The following is an 18593-nucleotide window of genomic DNA, read 5'->3' as shown; positions in this document are numbered from 1 at the left end:
CTGGACCAGGGGCGGACTGGGCCATTGCTTTTTGCACTTTCCTCTTAGATAAATCAAGTTGTGCATTTTCGGGATCCCATACCCATTAAGTTGTATAACTTTTTTGGCTCCCTGTGACACATTAGTAGGAGAAGCAGTGATGTGCGTGCCGGTACCAGGCTGTGCTCAGCACATCAACAATTAAGCTGCAGAGAGGCACCACACGAAGTAAACAGCATCTGCATCTTCCAGCCCTAGGGAGATGCTTCCTAGAATCACTGTCATTGCTAGGATCCAGAAATAGATCAGCCATGCTCCTTTGAATAAACTTAGATGCACGCATACTTAAATGCAAATTTTATATATGTGTACAACTTGCTTAAAATAAAAAACATGCATTTCAAATTGTTTACTTCCTTTCTTGCTCTAAATATACAGTACATATATGGGGTCAATGCACTAAGAAATAAACACCACCTGAATTTTTCCGTTACAATAACTCATGCTGTATTTCTCTTAAAAGTAGGCAATTCACTATTCACAATTTTTACTGAATGCGTCAAATATTTATGTTTTGCAATGTTTAGCGCTAGATTTTGCGCAATTTTTGGCATTTGTTTGCATGTTAGCACTGCAACAGAAGGCACACAGCCAGGGGCGGACTGACAACTCATGGGGCCCCAGGGCAATAGGGGATCATGGGGCCCTTGTGTCCTTGCCCAAACTCAAAAAGCCTATGAAAAAGGTACCAGGGGCATCTCATGGGGCCCTCTACTGACCCCGGGCCCTTGGGCAGTGCCCAAGTTTCCAAATGGTCAGTCCGCCCCTGGTCACACCAATACTGTGAAACTATGAAAACATTTTAGCATGCTTTCATTCACAAAACTATCTCCTTCTGATGAAAAATTACAATTTCTTTTCATTCCTGAGCTCATAGGAGAACATTTTCACACCGATACATTGTGTTCTTTTCACTTCCTAGCCAGTGCAGAGTTTCGTCTTCAGTCACACCGAATCCGACTTTGAAATTGTGAGTCTTCATTTGAATTTGCGTGATTTCAAACTCAGATGTCAGTGCAACTTCAGGTGTGACTTGGGAGACATCTGTGCGACTTCATGCACAGATGTCTATTCAAGTCGTACCTGAACTTGCAAAAAGTAGCACACAAACTACTTTCAAAATCGGTGCGACTGCAACTTGACGGAGCCGCACTGATTTGACCGCTTTCATTGCGGACAATAAAGTGTGACTTATTATGCGATTTGAAACAATCAAATCGCATGACAATTCGTACCAGTGTGACCAGGGACTTATTGTTATTTTGTGCATTTCTAACACCGCCAGCGAACACAGGTGCTATATAACAAATGTGTGTTTTTTAGTGAATTGACTGTAATGATTAACCACTTCCTGCCCGCCATGTAAGAAAATGAGGGATGGGCGGTGGTTATCTCGTTCTGGGAGGATGTCATGTGCTGTCGTCCCACTCTAACCGCACGTGCGTGTCAACGGGGGGTGCGCAGTGCGGCGATCAGTGGTGCACTGTGTCCCTGGGACACAACGGATCACCAATCAGCGGAAAGAGCTGATGACGTAGGGCCCTGATGATCAGTGTAGCCCCATCAGTACCACCTGTCAGTATCCATCAATGCCACCTGTCAGTGCCTACCAGTGCACATCAATGCCACATATCAGTTCCCATCTGCGCTGCCTTTCAGTGCCAACTATCAGTGCCAGCCAGTGCCGCCTATGAGTGCTGTCAATCAGTGCCCCCTATCAGTGCTGCCTATCAGTGCCAGTCAGTGCCACCTAACAGTTCCAGTCAGTGCTGCCTATGAGTTCCATATGTGAGTATGCCTTTCAGTGCCCATCAGTGATGTCTGTCAATGCCCATCAGTGATGCCTGCCAATGCCCATCAGTGATGCCTGCCAATGCCCATCATTATTATTATTATACAGTATTTATATAGCGCCAACAGTTCGCTCAGCGCTGTACATTACAATGGAGGACAATACTTGAGACAGTACAATAACAATACAGTGCGAAACACGAGGGGTTCGAGGGCCCTGCTCTTTCGAGCTTACAATCTAGGAGGGAGGGGATAGTGGTACGCGAGGAAAAGCTGTGGGGGATGGAGTGGTAGGAAGAGTGGAGGAGATCGGCAGTTAGCAGAGGGAGGGGTAGGCTTCCCTGAAGAGGTGGGTTTTTAGGGTGCGCCTAAAGGAGAGGAGAGTGGGTGATAGTCTGATGGATTGGGGTAGGGAGTTCCAGAGGATGGGTGATGCCCATCAGTGCCACCTACCAGTGCCTCCTCATCAGTGCTGCCTATCAGTGGCCATCAGTGCAGCCTATCAGTGCCCATCACTGCAGCCTCATTAGTGCACATCAGTGAAGGAGAAAAATTACTCATTTACAAAATTTAATAACAGAAACTAAGAAAAAAAAACGTTTTTCATTAAAAATTTTCAGTTTTCTGTTTGTTTAGCAAAAAATAAAAAATACAGTGGTGATTAAATACCACCAAAAGAAAGCTCTGTCTCAAAAAAAAGATACAAATTTCATATGGGTACAGTGTTGCATGACCGCGCAATTGTCATTCAAAGTGAGACAGCGCTGAAAGCTGAAAATTGGCCTGGGCAGGAAGGAGGTGAAAGTGCCCTGTAGACAAGTGGTTAATCTTATGTATTTATCTCACTATATTAACAAATGTGCAGTATTTACCTCACATTTAATATTTTACTTTGATGACTCCTAAATTTTATTATATCATAATAGTAATTTTATTACTCTCATGAATTTTATTACATCATGCGATATTTCTGAAAAGTGAGTCATGGGACCTTCGTATCGCATGTGGTAACCTTTAGTGAATTGACCCCATTATGAGCTAAAAAGTATAAAGCAGTGGTGTGCCCATAGTGGCCAATGGCCAACCACATTTATGAGCGGCCAGTATAATGAAACATTCTTGGTATTAGTTATTGCCCATAACTGTTTCCTTCATTAAAAAGGGCTATGATCTGTAAACCGTAAAAAAAGAACAAAGTCAATCTAATTAAAATGTGTTTTTTATGTCAGTAATACACAGGTGGGCAGCATGCTATATTTCTGAAGTCTTATATTGCTTATTTAAGGCGTAAGATGAAAGACGACCGAGGATTTAGAGTTAATTACATTATCACTAATCTCATAATTACCCTTTTGTGGATTACACAATAAAACTGCAATTATTACAATAATCAAATAGAATGGTTAGGCCAGGTTAAAGTGTTACTAAACCCACAACAGTAAAATCAGTCTGTATATGCAGTAACGCATGCTTGTTATACTCACTGTGGAACCTAAGGGGTTAATCCTCCACATTGTGTAAAAAGGCTGTTTGATCCTGTCTTCTCTGATCCCCTCCCCTTCTTCTACTGTCCCCAATCCATCTGTTGATGGAGCAGAGCCTTGGAAGTAACCTTCACATGCTCAGTTTGGTGTGTATTGCTAGAGAGTTTTTTTTTTCTAGGGAGAGTGCATGTGATCAGCACAGGGCCAATCAACACTGTCCAAACAGAGGGTTAGGGGTTATGCAACCTCATAGGACAATCAGGGGAGAATGAAAACTCCTTCCACAAACTTTAACCAGTGCTCTGCTGGCCACAAGACTATTATATACTGCAGATGCGAAAAGGTATTCAGCAGTTTATATTTACTAAATAATTGTACTTCCATGCTCTGTGTACTGCGGGAGATTAGATATAGTGAATGCAGGGTCCTGGGTTTAGCAACACTTTAATACATTGCTTGCTACCCCTATGGCAGAGATCTGTGGTGGATTTCTTTCCAGAGGTGTTTGATGGGCCTTGAGGAGGCAATACATCACCTCCTTGCCAGCAGTTGTAACCCTGTGAATGCTGCACCACCACGCTGCAACCACATGGATTACACGCAGTTCCAAGGCAATTGCAGACAGGGGGATAATGTTTGCCGTGGCTTGGAAGCAGAGATCACAGCCGTGGCATGGGTATGACCACATCTGGTTGCCATTGCAGCTTAATGCAGGGCAGCTGGGGGGCAGTAAAACATGGCTCCACTGCTTAGTTTTAACCCCCTCCCCCCAAGCTGCAAGTGTAAACAAGACCTAAAGACAAAGTACATACTGTTCCTGTTGGGATAAAAATTTAGCATTAATGAAGTGTTCATGTGTCCATAACAAGAGAGCAATTACTCTGAAGGTGTAATAAGGTCACAAATAACTGGGGAATAGAGCTTCCTCTTCTACTGCTGTTTCATTGAGGCAACAGTGGGATCTTTGTGTGCTAAATGGTTTCCAATGTAGAAGCATTTGCATGATATAGTTACATAGGCTGAAAAAAAGACACAAGTCCATCCAATTCAACCAACAGAAAAAAAACACATAGAAAACCTTCTTATACACAATCCTATATCCACAGTTGATCCAGAGGAAGGCTATAATCCCAATGAAGTGTGATTGAATTTGTTCCAGCAGGGAAAAAAAAATTCCTTCCTGATCCCCCAGGAGGCAATTCGATATTCCCTGAATGAACTACCCCTGGTGTTATTACCTATAAACATTAGTATCCAGTCTTATCTTGTGGTTTTAGGAATGCATCCAGCTCTTTCTTTAACTGCTTCCCCGCCTCCCTATAGCAGAACCACTGCTACAGGGCAGTGCAAAATCATGTATATATACATGATTTTGCATTTATGGGCAGGGGGCGTGCTCGCTCAGCCTCATCAGCGCCACCGTGCCAGCTGAAGATTCCCCACTGGCACCCGGCGATTACCGAGGAACAGTGACAGGGGAGAGGTCTGTGTGTAAACAATACAGATCTCTCCCCTATCAGCACGAACAGGCTGCTTTGTATGGCCCTGCACAGCAGAGCCATCCAAAGCAGCTTGTCTCCCTAGTAAAACACACACAGTTAACCCTTTGATCGCCCCAGATGTTAACCCCTTCCTGCCCAGTGTCATTAGTACAGTGTCAGTGCTTGTTATTAGCACTGATCACTGTATTAGTGTCACTGGGGATGTCAGTGGCAGTTAGTCAGTTCCCCCCACTATCAAAATACCTGCTACAGTCCCACAGTCCTGGTATAAGTCGCTGATCAGCGCCATTACTGGTATAAAAAAAAATTCCAGTATATACCGCCATTTGTAAATGCTATAACTTTCATGCAAACCAATTAATTTACACGTATTGGGATTTTCTTTTTAGCAAAGACATGTAGCAGAATACATTTTGGCCTAAATTTATGACGAAATCTGCTTTTTAAATTTTTTTTCCTGGATATATTTTATAGCAAAGTAAAAAACATTGTTTTTTTAAAAAAAATTGGCAGTCTTTTTTTGTTTATAGTGCAAAAAATAAAAAACACAGAGGTGATCAAATACCACCAAAGAAAGCTCTATTTGTGGGGGAAAAGGACGTAAATTTCATTTGGGTGCAGTGTTGCATGACTGCGCAATTGTCAGTTAAAGTAAAGCAAAAAAAGGCCTGGTCAGGAAGTGGGGGGGGGGGGTGTAAATCTTCTGGAAGGCAAGTGGTTACAATAATCTATTTATCTGGGCAGAACTAGTAATTGAGGGGGTCTATTACACATTTTCACAGCTCTAGGAGCCTTTCCATATTTAGAGGTTAAATCTCTTTTCCTCCCCTTGACCTGTGTGATCCTGAGAGTGATTAGCTCATTAGATGGACTACTTATGAGATTCACTGACACTGCCTTAACACTGATATTTACATATATTGTTCATTTGTATCAAATACTTGCCACCATACCATGTCACCAGCACTTACTAGAACTGTCTCCATAGCTACGTATTGACAGAGACCAGGGGCGGACTGACAACTCATGGGGCCCCCGGGCAATAGAAGATCATTTTATTAAAACAACAAAAATAAAAAAAATGTCCTCTGAAGACGATCCAATGTCAATCACTATGCCTGCCACCACTGCCGACTCCCCCCCCCCCCCATAAAAAAGGCTCCACTCTCGAAGTTGGCTCCCACCGGCCTGACAGTTCTTAAATATCTAAGGGGCGGGGCCACCTGATTACGTCAACCCAATGACCTTGCCCCCTTGTGACATCAGCAACCCAGCATGCCCCGATCGATGATGATTCTGTTCTCATGAAAAAAACAGTGCCTGTGTTGAGCACTTTAAAAATTAATTTCTCTACAATGCTTACAGCTACAGAGATGAATAAGAGCTTTTACCCCTGGTTCACATATCCACGTTTCTTTGGTCTGCGTTTTGCGTGGGCACAAGAGCCCATTCATTTGAATGGGCTCCCGTGCCCTCAGGACATGCAGGGAAGAAGTCCTTGCACTTCTTCTGAAAATGCAGCCCGCACGGGAACCTCGGTTCCCAGTACGGTTGCAATTTCCAGCGCGGGCAGCGTGCCATTAGAATTAATGGCAACTGCCTGCGGGTCTGCATTCCTCTGTGCCCTATAGCAAAAATATTGCTACAGGGCAGCAGGGCTGCGCAAAATCATGTAGATATACATGATTTTGCATTTCCAGGTAGGGGGTGTGTGTGCCCTACCCATGCCGCCATTGGCGGCTTCAGCTATCGATCACCAAATTGCGGCCAGCAATCCCCCGCCGGCACCCAGCGATGCCAAGTATCACTGATGGGGGAAAGGTCTATATGTAAACAATACAGATGCTTTGGCCAATCACAATGCACTGTCAGAGTGCAGTGTATTGTGGGGCACGGCAGGCGAACAGTCGATGTTCGACTAGAACATGAAGCCCATCACTATTTACAATTAGAGAGTATAACCAGGTAAACCCAAATGAAAAGGCTACATTGATCATGCCCATTTCACTCCAACTATCACAGGGCTGGCTAATATACAGGGTCATTTATGCGCCCCCTCCTTCCTAAATTCTATGTCCAAGAAAAGTTCTTAGGTGATATAGAATACCAATTGATTTCATAGCAGTTGTATAGTAGTTCTATGCAGGGGCGGACTGACAACTCATGGGGCCCCCAGGCAATAGGGAATCATGGGGCCCCTGTGTCCTTGCCCAAACTCAAAAAAGCCTATGAAAAAGGTACCAGGGGCATCTCATGGGGCCCCCTACTGACCCTGGGCCCTCGGGCAGTGCCCGAGTTTCCAAATGGTCAGCCTGCCCCTGGTTCTATGTATACTCATTTTATCAGTAATGGGTTGCTGAACTCTATTGCTACCGGCACAAATGACTGCACAGCTAGAACATTCTGGGCACCATAGTAGCCACCCCTTCCTTTTTATGTTGCTCATTATTCTTTATACAGTACATTTTTCCTTCTTTAGTTTTCCTCTTCCTTCTCAGCCTTCGGTAAGCCTTGAAGAACTGATAACCTATGCAAGCAAAGTAAGGCTAACATACTGTATATAAGAGATTTTTATGCCTGAAATTTCAATCTAGCAGCCAAGTCAGGTGAAAAGATCTTTTCCCAAAACACGCTGAAAATTTAATCAGGTTATTTCCCAGTGACTTCCACAATGAAATGATGCAACAGTCAGTTCACATGGTAGTTTTCATGCCAGGATGGTCAACTAAAAATATCAAAAGCTTTCATGTGCCCTAGCTAGGGGTAAGCGAACCAGGCAAAGTTCGGCTTGCAGGAGGTTCGGTGAACTTTACGGGAAGTCCACAAACCCCGAACATAGTGAAGAATGGTATTAGAGTGATCTTAACCACTTGTCCTCCAGAGGATTTGCCCACCCTTCCTGACCAGGCCATTTCTTGTATTACTTTTACTGACAATTGAACGGTCATGCAACGCTGCACCCAAATTAAATTTACGTCTTTTTTTCCCCATAAATAGAGCTTTCTTTCTGGGGTATTTGATGGCCTGTGCGTTTTGAATTTTTTTGCTATAAAAAAAAAAGACCGACAATTTTGAGAAAAAAAATTATTTTTGCTATTAAACATGTCCAGTAAAAGAATTAAAAAAATCTAATTTCCTCAGAAATTTAGGCCAAAATGTATTCTGCTACATGTCTTTGCTGAAAAAAATCCCAATAAGTGTAAATTAAATGGTGTACGTGAAAGTTATAGCATTTACAAATGGCAGTATAGAAACGTTTTTTTATTTTTACTAGTAATGGCGGTGATCAGCAACTTATAGCGGAACTGCGGCGGGCATTCTGACACTGGGGGGAACTGACTTGGTGTCACTGACATCCCCAATGACACCAATACAGTGATCAGTGCTAAAAAAAAAGCACTGACACTGTACTAATGGCACTGGGCAGGAAGGGGTTAACATGAGGGCGATCAGAGGGTTAACTGTGTGCTGGGAGTGTTTTACATAGGGGGCCATGTCAGTGTGCTTCACTGTAAGCACACTGCTTTGGATGGCTGTGCTGTGCACAGCCATCCAAAGCAGTGTACCCCAAGTGACAGGGAGGAGAACTGTTAGTAAACAAAACAGTTCTCCTCCACGTCTGAAGTTGTCGGACATCACCGGGTAATCATCGGCCGGGACCTGGTGATTGACTACCTGGAGATGCGAAATCATGTATATATACATGATTTTGCGCACCCGTGCCACCCTGTAGCAGTATTTCTGCTATAGGGTGGATGGGAAGAGGTTAAAGTCTTGGTTTTTTTTTTCTTTAAAATAAAAACATGTCACACTTACCTGCTCTGTGCAGTGGTTTGGCACAGAGCAGTCAGAATGCATGAAGGTAAAAAAACTTGAAGCTTTAGAACCACTTTAAAGTCTACTGGAGCAAAAACTTGCTAATTTTTCTGGCCTTTTCAAGGTTTTTTTTTACAAATTATTGTTCATAAAAAAAAGGAAATGGGTAGCTGGGCACTTCCATGAGGGACTGGTACTAATAGAAAAAAAATGTAGATACCGTACAGCACAGAAAGGGTCTTTTAGTGCAACCTGATGGACAACAATGAAAACACACAAATCCTTTCAGTAACATGCCTATAATATTCCCTTCCCAATAATTACCAGCATTACCAGACTTACATAAGATATCATACTCCATCACCCAGAAAGTGATGAAAGCTTGCATCAGATCTGAGAGATGGAAAACTAGTGCATTGATTTGTGCCTGAGGATATAGAACAATCCTTCACACTTCACAAAGAAGATACAGAGCTCTCTTTAAAGTGCACCTGAGGCCAGACTACAGGAATTAAAGCATTTACATATACTTAGTAAGCAGTAAAACAAGCCCTCACTTGCCTCTTTAGTTGCTTTTATTGTGAAGTTATTCATTCTCAAAGATCACAACAAAGATTCTAGAGTTAGGTTTCAGTCAATTTCTAAAATCTTAAAGGATAATTTCACCTTTTGGAAAAAAATAATAAATGCATATATTTTTGTAGGGAAAAAAAATAGCATTCATTATTTTTTCCCTAAGGAGCCTGGAAAGCATTGCACCCCTAATCAGTGGTGCATTGCCAGACTCCTGCAGACAAACCCTGCTGCTTTTACCTGCATCTGACTGTTTACAAACTGCAGGGCTTGTGAATGAACTACAAGGCAGCTTACCAGCGACCCCGCAGCCAATTTAGAACTCCAGGCCATCAGTCACAATGGCTGACAGGTAGTTGTAGTTTGTGTGTTCACAGGAAGCTGTGAATGAATGACATGGCCATGTGGGCAGAGCACTTGCAGTGGGGGGGAGAGACTGCAGCTGCTGGAACTTGTTACATACGGGTGGAAAATGTAACATGTTTCAAAAGGTGAACTTCTCCTTTGGCACTACAGACTTTTAAACAGGCGCGCCCGAAACACACGTGTAAACATGCATTTTAAAAAAAGCACCTGAAGGCTGTTGCTTTCCAAGATTCTCTTCTCATGAAAAAACAGTGCCTGTGTTGAGCACTTTAGAAATTAATTTTTCTACAATGCTTATAGCTACAGAGATGAATAAGAGCTTTTACTGCTTGTTCAGAATAGGTACTTTAATGTGCAAGATCTGGAAAGTTAACTTCTTACCTGCTACCCTATAGCAGAAATATTGCTACAGGGCGGCAGGGCTGAGCAAAATCATGTATATATACATGATTTAGCATTTTCGGGTAGGGGGCGCGTGTGCGCCCTACCCATGCCGCCATTGGCGGCTTCAGTTCTTGATCGACGGATCTCAGCCGGTGATTCTCTACCGGCACCCAGCGATTGCCGAGTATCACTGATGGGGGAAAGGTCTGTATGTAAACAATAAAGATATCTCCCCTGTCAGCTCCAGCACATTGTGTCAGGGCTCCAGGGTGTGACCAGAGGTATGTGACTGACGCAGGGAAACGCAGGCTTCAGATAAGTTATAAACAGTATAATTTATTAAAGACTAACAATACAAACATAAACGCAGTGCAATACTAAAACATAACACAGTGCAAACGAACCAAACCAACCACAGATAACAGTACATACAATGCAAGCGTCGTCAGGCAGGCCGGGTCAATAACAATCGGGCAGGTAGGTACAGGGGGTCAGGCAGAGAATGGTCGGGGTCGCAAGCCAGGGATAAAACAGGAGAAGTCAGCAGAGGTCCGGATCAGGCAGGGTCAGCAACGAATCAGACAGGGACAGGGACAGGAACAGGAACAGGAACAGGGATGCAGGAACAAGATACAGGGCCCAGGAAAAACACACACCAAGGCAGAGACTGCAGGTCTGGCCATCCCTTAAATACACCTGCATGATCAACTTCAGGTGTTTGGCTGGCTGCAGGGTTGAGTCTCTGATTGCCGGGAGCACCCGCTGGCCAGCCCTGGTACTGCAGCCCACAAGGCAGGTGGGTCCCACCATTACTGGCAAGTCCATTCCTGACACATTGCTTTGTATTGCTCTGCATAGCAGAGCAATACAAAGCAATGCAATGTGCTGACACTGCAAAACACACAAATAGCACACTGTAAAACAGCACACAGTTAACCCTTTGCCGCCCCAGATGTTAACCCCTTCCTGCTCAGTGTCCTTAGTATAGTGTTAGTGCTTTTGTTAGCACTGATCACTGTATTAGTGTCACTAAGGATGTCAGTGACAGTTAGTCAGTTCCCCTCCAGTGTCAGAATGCCTTTTATGACGAAATTTGATTTTTTAACATTTTATTACTGGACATGTTTAATAGCAAAAAGTCAACAATATTGTTTTTTTTTCTCAAAATTGTCAGTCTTTTTTGTTTATAGCGCAAAAAATAAAAACCGCATAGGCTATCAAATACCACCAACAGAAAGCTCTATTTGTGGGAAAAAAGGGCATACATTTCATTTGGGTGCAGTGTTGCATGACTGCGCAATTGTCAGTTAAAGCACCGCAGTGCCGTATCACAACAAAATGGCCTTGTCAGGAAGGGGGGTAAATCCTCTGGAGGGCAAGTGGTTAAAATAGGAAATAGTAAAAACTTGGTATGTTTATTTAAAAAGATGGGCAATAATTTGGCCAATTTACTTGGAATGCTGCGGAAAATAATAGGCAGTCAAAAACACAAAAAATCTAGAAGAAAAATGTGTTTTATCATTTAATACAGTTAGGTCTCTCTCTCTCTCTCTCTCTCTCTCTATATATATATATATATATATATATATATATATACTGTATTTGGACACAATACTCAACATATTCAAGCTATAGTTCTAGAATGGATATGGGCTGAAAGTGCACACTCTCAGGTTTAATTTGAGGGTATGTACATCCAAATTAGTGGAAGGTTTAGGAATTACAGCTCTTAAGAGTAGCCACCCCCCTTTTTCAAGGGACCAAAAGTAATTGGACAATTGAATATAATCATAAATAAAATGTTAATTTGTAATATTTTGTTGAGAATCCTTTACTGGCAATGACTGCCTGAAGTCTGGAACCCATGGGCACTACCAAAGATTGGGTTTCCTCCTTCCTGATGCTTTGCCAGGCTCTAACTGCAGCTGTCTTCAGTTTTTCTTTGTTTGTGGGTCTTTCTGCCTTTAGTTTTGCCTTCAGCAAGTGAAATGCATGCTGAATTGGTTTGGGATCAGGTGATTGACTCGACCATTGCAGAATATTCCACTTATTTTCCTTCAAAAGCTACTGGGTTGCTTTTGCAGTGTGTTTGGGATCATTGTCCATCTGTACTGTGAAGTGCCATCCAATCAACTTTGCTGCATTTGGCTGAATCTGGGCTGACAGTATATCTGTAAACACTGCAGAATTCATCCGACTGCTTCTGTCTTCTTTCACATCATCAATAAACCCCAGTGACCTAGTGCCACTGGAAGCCATGCATGCCCATGCCATCATACTGCCTCCACCATGCTTTACAGATGACATTGTGTGCTTTGGATCATGGGTTGTTCCAAGCCTTCTCCACACTTTTTTTTTTCCTGTCATTCTGGTACAGATTAATCTTAGTTTCATCCATCCAAAGAATTCTTTTCCAGAACTGGTCTGGCTTTTTTAGCTGTTTTTTGGCAAAGTCTAATCTTGCTTTTCTATTCTTCAGTCTTATGAATGGTTAGCACCTTGTGGTGAACCCTCTGTGGTTGCTCTTGTGAAGTCTTCTCTTGATTGTAGACTTTGACAATGATACCTCCTGGAGAGTGTCCTTCACTTATCTGGATGTTGTGAATGGTTTTTTCTTTACCATAGAGAGGATTCTGCGATCATCCACCATTGTTGTCTTCTGTGGACATCCATGTCTTTTTATATTGCAGAGCTCACCAGTGCGTTCTTCTTTCCTCAGAATGTACCAACCTGTGATTTGGCCACTCCTAATGTTGCTGCTATCTCTCTGATGAAAATATTTCTTTTGAAGCCTTACAATGGCCTGTTTCACTTGCATGGACAGCTCCTTTGAACGCATGATGTAGGTTCACAGAAATACCACACTTAGAATCAACTCCAAACCTTTTACCTGCTTAATTGATGAAGAAACAACAAAGAAGTAGCCCACACCTGGCCATGAAACAGCTTTTAATTCAATTGTCCAATTACTTTTGGTCCCTTGAAAAAGAAGGGATGACTACTCTTAAGAGCTGTAATTCCTAAACCCTTCCTCCAATTTGGATGTACATACCCTCAAATTAAACCTGAGAATGTGCACTTTCAGCCCATAACCATTATATAACTATAGCTTGAATATGTTTTGTTAAATGCCTGAAAAAATCTAAAATTGTTCCTGTGTCCATATATATGGATCTAACTGTATGTTCAGCTGAAGGCCCAACATTTCTTCCCTGCCACTGTTTGTGTGTCAGTTATTGCCAAGAATGAGATTGGTACTATTCCAGTTGTGTGATTAGGGTTACCCCCAATTCAACAGTCAAATACACAAATTATCATCTAAAAATGGCTCCATACATGCCTAGCCTTTCCAAAGCATCTTGGTGACTTAAAATCAAATGGAGAAGGCATGTAAAGTCTTTAAGAATGCACGAAATAAGATTCAAGCCCTGATGTAATTTACTCTTTTCTTCTAATCTTGTTTTCAATCTTAAAAACATTGCAGTGTGCACCTATCCATTATTTATATTTCCTTGCTAGATATCCAGTGGCTATGAATTTAATTCTTCTTTAATCAAAAATGATCAATCAAAGTCGTGTGAGCATATAGTCTTTAGAATATGCAGACACGGGTTTTAGGAAACAATTTGTACACTTGTTCATGGCTGAAAGTCATTGCAATCATGTACTGCACATGAATTATTAACAGCTCCTAAGGCATGTAAATAAACACAGTAATTATATTACACGTCTGATGCTTTCAGCTATTAGTAACAGATGTTTAAACAGAAAGTTATGGTTTCAAAAAGGAGGTGCAAAGCTAAACGTGCAAGAGGCATTAGCAAATGTTCTATCCAATAATGACAGATTGGTCAGAGACTTGCTTTGAGTCTGTGGCCTTGTGAGGAAGAGCAAGTTATGTGCCCTCCAAATGCTTTGGTATAAATGGCATTTTAAATTCACCGCTCATTGATAAGGTACCATTACCATAGTATTTTTTTTTCATTTTTTTTTTTTTTGATTATGCAAGTAAATCTAAATATTGGAGTCATTTTTATATAAGTAGGTTGTGATGCCAGCTGTTGAAACATTGTTGAACATATGCTTTCTCACCTCTCATAAACTACTATTTTCCATCAGCATTGGCATGGCTCATTGACACTTTTGTAAAGGGGATATGCAGCCATATGGACAGTGAATTACAGATTTACAAGGGCTTTACCGAAAGTCATGCAAAAGCGGTCATAACTTTTTTATTAACTTACATAGGTCATTCAAATTTCACATGTTGGTTGAGTAACTCCATAGTAATTTTTCTTTTTCGTTGCAAGTAAATAATGGATTCCAAGCAGAAGCAACACGTTGTCATGAAGTTCTTGATACAGGGGAGGTGCAGGTTTCCCAACATCCATGGAAAGCTACAGAATGTTTATGGGTATGACACCATTGATGAGAGCAATGTCTTGCCATTGGCTGGTCAATTGTGTAATCTCTGTAAGCATTCTGTAGCCTTCTGTACATATCGGACAGCCTGAACCCCTCCTTCATCAAGAACTCAGCATTGCTTCTTCTTGGAAGCCATTATTTAATTGCAATGAAAAAGAAAAAGATTTACTATAGAGGAAGAGTTACTCTACCAACATGTGAAATTTGAACAATCTATTTAAGTTAATGAAATATATATGCCCACTTTTGCATTACTTTCGTACATCCCTTGTACATTATGGCCAGAGACGAGTTTCATCCTAGGGTTTTCTGTAGTGCACACGAGTAATATCTCCCTCCTACAAAACCATGCTGCTGCCAATACATACAAAGCCCAACTCCATCCAATTCTTTTATGTATTTAGTTGTGAACAGGCTGGGGAAGAAATAGATCCTCGGTCTTGTTTTATTTATAGACAGTGTCCCCACTTCAGAGATTTCATCTCACTTATAGAGAGTGCTGATTACTAGGACATTAAAGTATAAGATTCGGCAATACTTAACAATATACACTAATCAAAAGTCTCTGCCCATGAAGGAACATACAAATGTTTTGAACTTGAAGTTTTACTGGGTCAAAACACACTACTGTGACTAAATATACTTTATCCAGGTTTTCTTATAGACGGTTAGTGCCAGGCTTCGTAGTGCTCACAAACATCTTTGCCTTGATGTAAATAGCTAGATTCTGTTAAATACTGCAGTAATGCCTGTGACCATGTTATTATGGGTTCCACTTCTTGCAGCATGCTTGTACTCACTGTACGTCTTCTTCCTGAAAAAGGTCTCTGGCGTCCTATTGTCCAACCTCAGCAGGACAAACTGAACCAGGTGAATGTGTTGGAAAGCCTGTAGTGTAGAGACCACTGACCCTAAGGCCAAAATGTAGGACATAACATAGCTGTCCCAACCTGACAGTGGCTTTTCAGTTCATAAAAGTGTCATCTGTCAGAACTACAGTATGGTCAATGAAGTGGGGTGTAAATAGTCATACTGAAAATTATTTACTTTGCATGTCCCTGGTGATTCAAATCTTCCAATGAGATAGGAACAGATGTTGGAAATGGTGCCCACTGTATCATGAGGATCGGTGCCATTAAAATTCCCATTGAGACATTGAGGTTGATTTATGTAAGCCAAATAGCCTGTTCACTTTTCAAGGGATATTCCTTTTGCTTAGTGAATGAGATGAAGCTTCTCCTGACTTCCATCTTCTAATCACATGCAGGAAAAAAATACTGTTTTTATTATTTTTCTTCTACATGAAAGTGTGTTCCATCCTTAGTGAAGTTTGGCTCCAGGCTGCAGATCAAACAAGGTTTTCCAGCAGGAACAATTTCTGTCAAACAGGGAGGGCTACACACAGTCCCTGCTGTACAGGCTGCATTTCAAGCCACATGTACCTAGCTTTAGTAAAAACCTCAACCCTATTGTCTCATTTGTAGGAACAAAGCATAGGGAGCAATTGTTATTCCCTTCCTGACTGGTAACTTGTTGTCCAGCAAAGATCTTATATTCTGGAGTGTTTTGAAGCCTACTCAAATATCTCAAGTCCCTCATTGGGAGTAGATGATTTTTGTAATTCACAATGTAACCAAAAAAGTCTCCAATAACATTAACACTTTGTCTCTGTGCTCAACCAGAGTCACTTACATCTGGGCCAGCAAAACTGTCTTGTTAGTGGTGTACCCTTACACCCATCTTTCTTAGCAACACTACTACTAACACCTTTGTGAAGGTGCATGGGGATGCTAAAACCCTAAAGGGCAGGGGAGTTAACTGGAATCACTGACCAGCTGCTGCCTCAATAATTCTTGATATGCAGGATCTATGGATATGTTCAGGTACACCTTCTTAAAAACAACTGAAACCACAAAGCCTCCTGGTTGGACTAACTGAATAATCAACTTCAGAGACTGTGTTGAACCACTACATCCATATGTGCTCTTTGATCCACTGCAAATTGAGAACCTGTCTTTAGCCACCTAATTTCTTGACAATTTTAAATCTCTAAAGACTATACTGCCCCCCCCATATTGCTAATCCCATGTTACCAAAATAACTATGGTTTAAAAGAGAGGGTCCCGACACCCACCTTGTCTTAGAGAATGGGGAACCTATCAAACACGAGTACCTCTAAACAAACTTCTGCAACTACAAGACCGTGTCCACTTGAAATAGGAGGATAAGATGAACTGCCCCAGGACCAGGCAAACTTCAAAGAAGTTCAGATGCTGAACCCAACCTTGGGAAAATAAACTCCCCCCCCCCCCCCCCCCAATTCCCCTTTTTGCTGGTAGCAGTGATGTGATTTTTTTTTTTTTTTTTAAGCACTGATATTTACATATCAGTGACCCATTTATGCCTACCCTTACTGCCCTACTGAAACAGGATCTGTGGATGGGGGCGGTGGACCATTCAATCACCCATCCATCTTCCATTTAGAGATCACATTCCATTCGTAGAAGTCATAATACAGCTTCCATAAAGTGGAGCTGGACAGAAAGGGTGGGCAGTCGTGCTTTTGATAAGAGCCTGTGACAGCCCCTTAGTTGTATTAACCCCCACTACCCTGGAAGACAGCAATGCCAAAAAGGGGGAGAAGACATGGACAGGGGGAGGCTTGTAATAACAGGAATCAGCACGAGGAACACACCATACAAACTGTATGTTATGTCCCTTGTGCTGAAGGATTTGAAACTATTTAAAATAGCTATCTGCAGTGGAAATTTTATTGCGTGGAAACTTGCATCATTAAGGAGAAACCCCTATAGAAAATTCACAGATTTTTGAAAACACTTCCTCCTCTCATTTCAGAATCAGGAATTGATGCTCCAAAAGACAAACTTAAAAAATAGTAAAGGGGATATGCAGCCACTTTATGCAATTCTTAAACAAGAAGTAGCTATAACTCTTTATAGTGGTGGTTTGTAGCTTAAAGTGAAACTCCAGGCAAATGGGTACATGTAGTTGAAATTCATATCTGCATACAGATGCACAATTTAAACCAGACATATATGGATAGAAATCGACTGGTTCAGCAGGGACTTGCCAAATTTAATCCATGTATGGACAGGCTTTCGACCAACTTGTGTAAAAATCGACCTGTTGAATAAATTCTCTCAAATCAGCACTGGCGGCTATAGCCATCGGTGCTGATCAGTGTATTCAGACAGTAGGGAAGTCTCATCAGAATCTCCACAGGGGGAATGAGAAGCTATATGGTCAATCTCTCACTTAATTCATCCAAAAAGGTATTAAATACATTCAAATTCCAGCAATATTCCGAGTGACATCCATTATATGTACACTGCTCAAAAAAAAAAAAAAAAAAAAAACCACCACAACCTACAGAGGACTGAACTCAAAGTGGAAAAAAAAAAATTGATGCAGGCTAGTCCATTTTGCTGAAATTTTATTGCAGCAACTCCAAATGGTACTCAGTTTGTATGGCCCCCACATGCCTGACATTGGGGCATGTTCCTAATGAGACGATGGATAGGGTCCTGGGGCATTTCCTCCCAGATCTGGACCAGGGCATCACTGAGCTCCTGGACAGTCTGAGGTGCACCCTGGCAGCGTTGGATGGATGAAAACATGATATCCCAGAGGCGTTCTATTGGATTTAAGCCAGGAGAGTGTGGCGGCCATTTAATGGTATCAATTTCTTCATCCTCCAGGAACTGCCTGCATACTCTCGCCACATGAGGCTGGGCATTGTCATGCACCAGGAGGAACCCAGGACCCACTGCACCAGCGTAGGGTCTGACAATAGGTCCAAGGATTTCATCCCGATACCTAATGGCAGTCAGGGTGCCATTGTCAAGCCTGTAGAGGTCTGTGTGTCCCTCCATGGATATGCCTCCCCGACCATCACTGGCCCATCACCAAAATGGTCACGCTGAACGATTTTAAAGGCAGCACAATGTTCTTCACAGATTCTCCAGACCCTTTTACGTCTGTCACATGTGCTCAGGGTGAACCTGCTCTCATCTGAAAAGCACAGTGAGCCAGTGGCAGACATCTCATTGTTGCCCATCCAGTGCACCTGTTAAATTTCATTAACACCAAAGCAGCTGAAACTGATTAACAACCCCCTCTGCTACTTAACTGACCAGATCAATATCCCAGGAGTTGATTGACTTGATACTATACTCTGATTAAAGTGTTCCTT

This window comes from Staurois parvus, unplaced genomic scaffold (assembly GCF_062004578.1).
Source record: "Staurois parvus isolate SC_StPar_1 unplaced genomic scaffold, SC_StPar_1.0 ptg000385l, whole genome shotgun sequence".
Taxonomy (NCBI): Eukaryota; Metazoa; Chordata; class Amphibia; order Anura; family Ranidae; genus Staurois; species Staurois parvus.
This window is presented reverse-complemented; position numbering follows the sequence as displayed.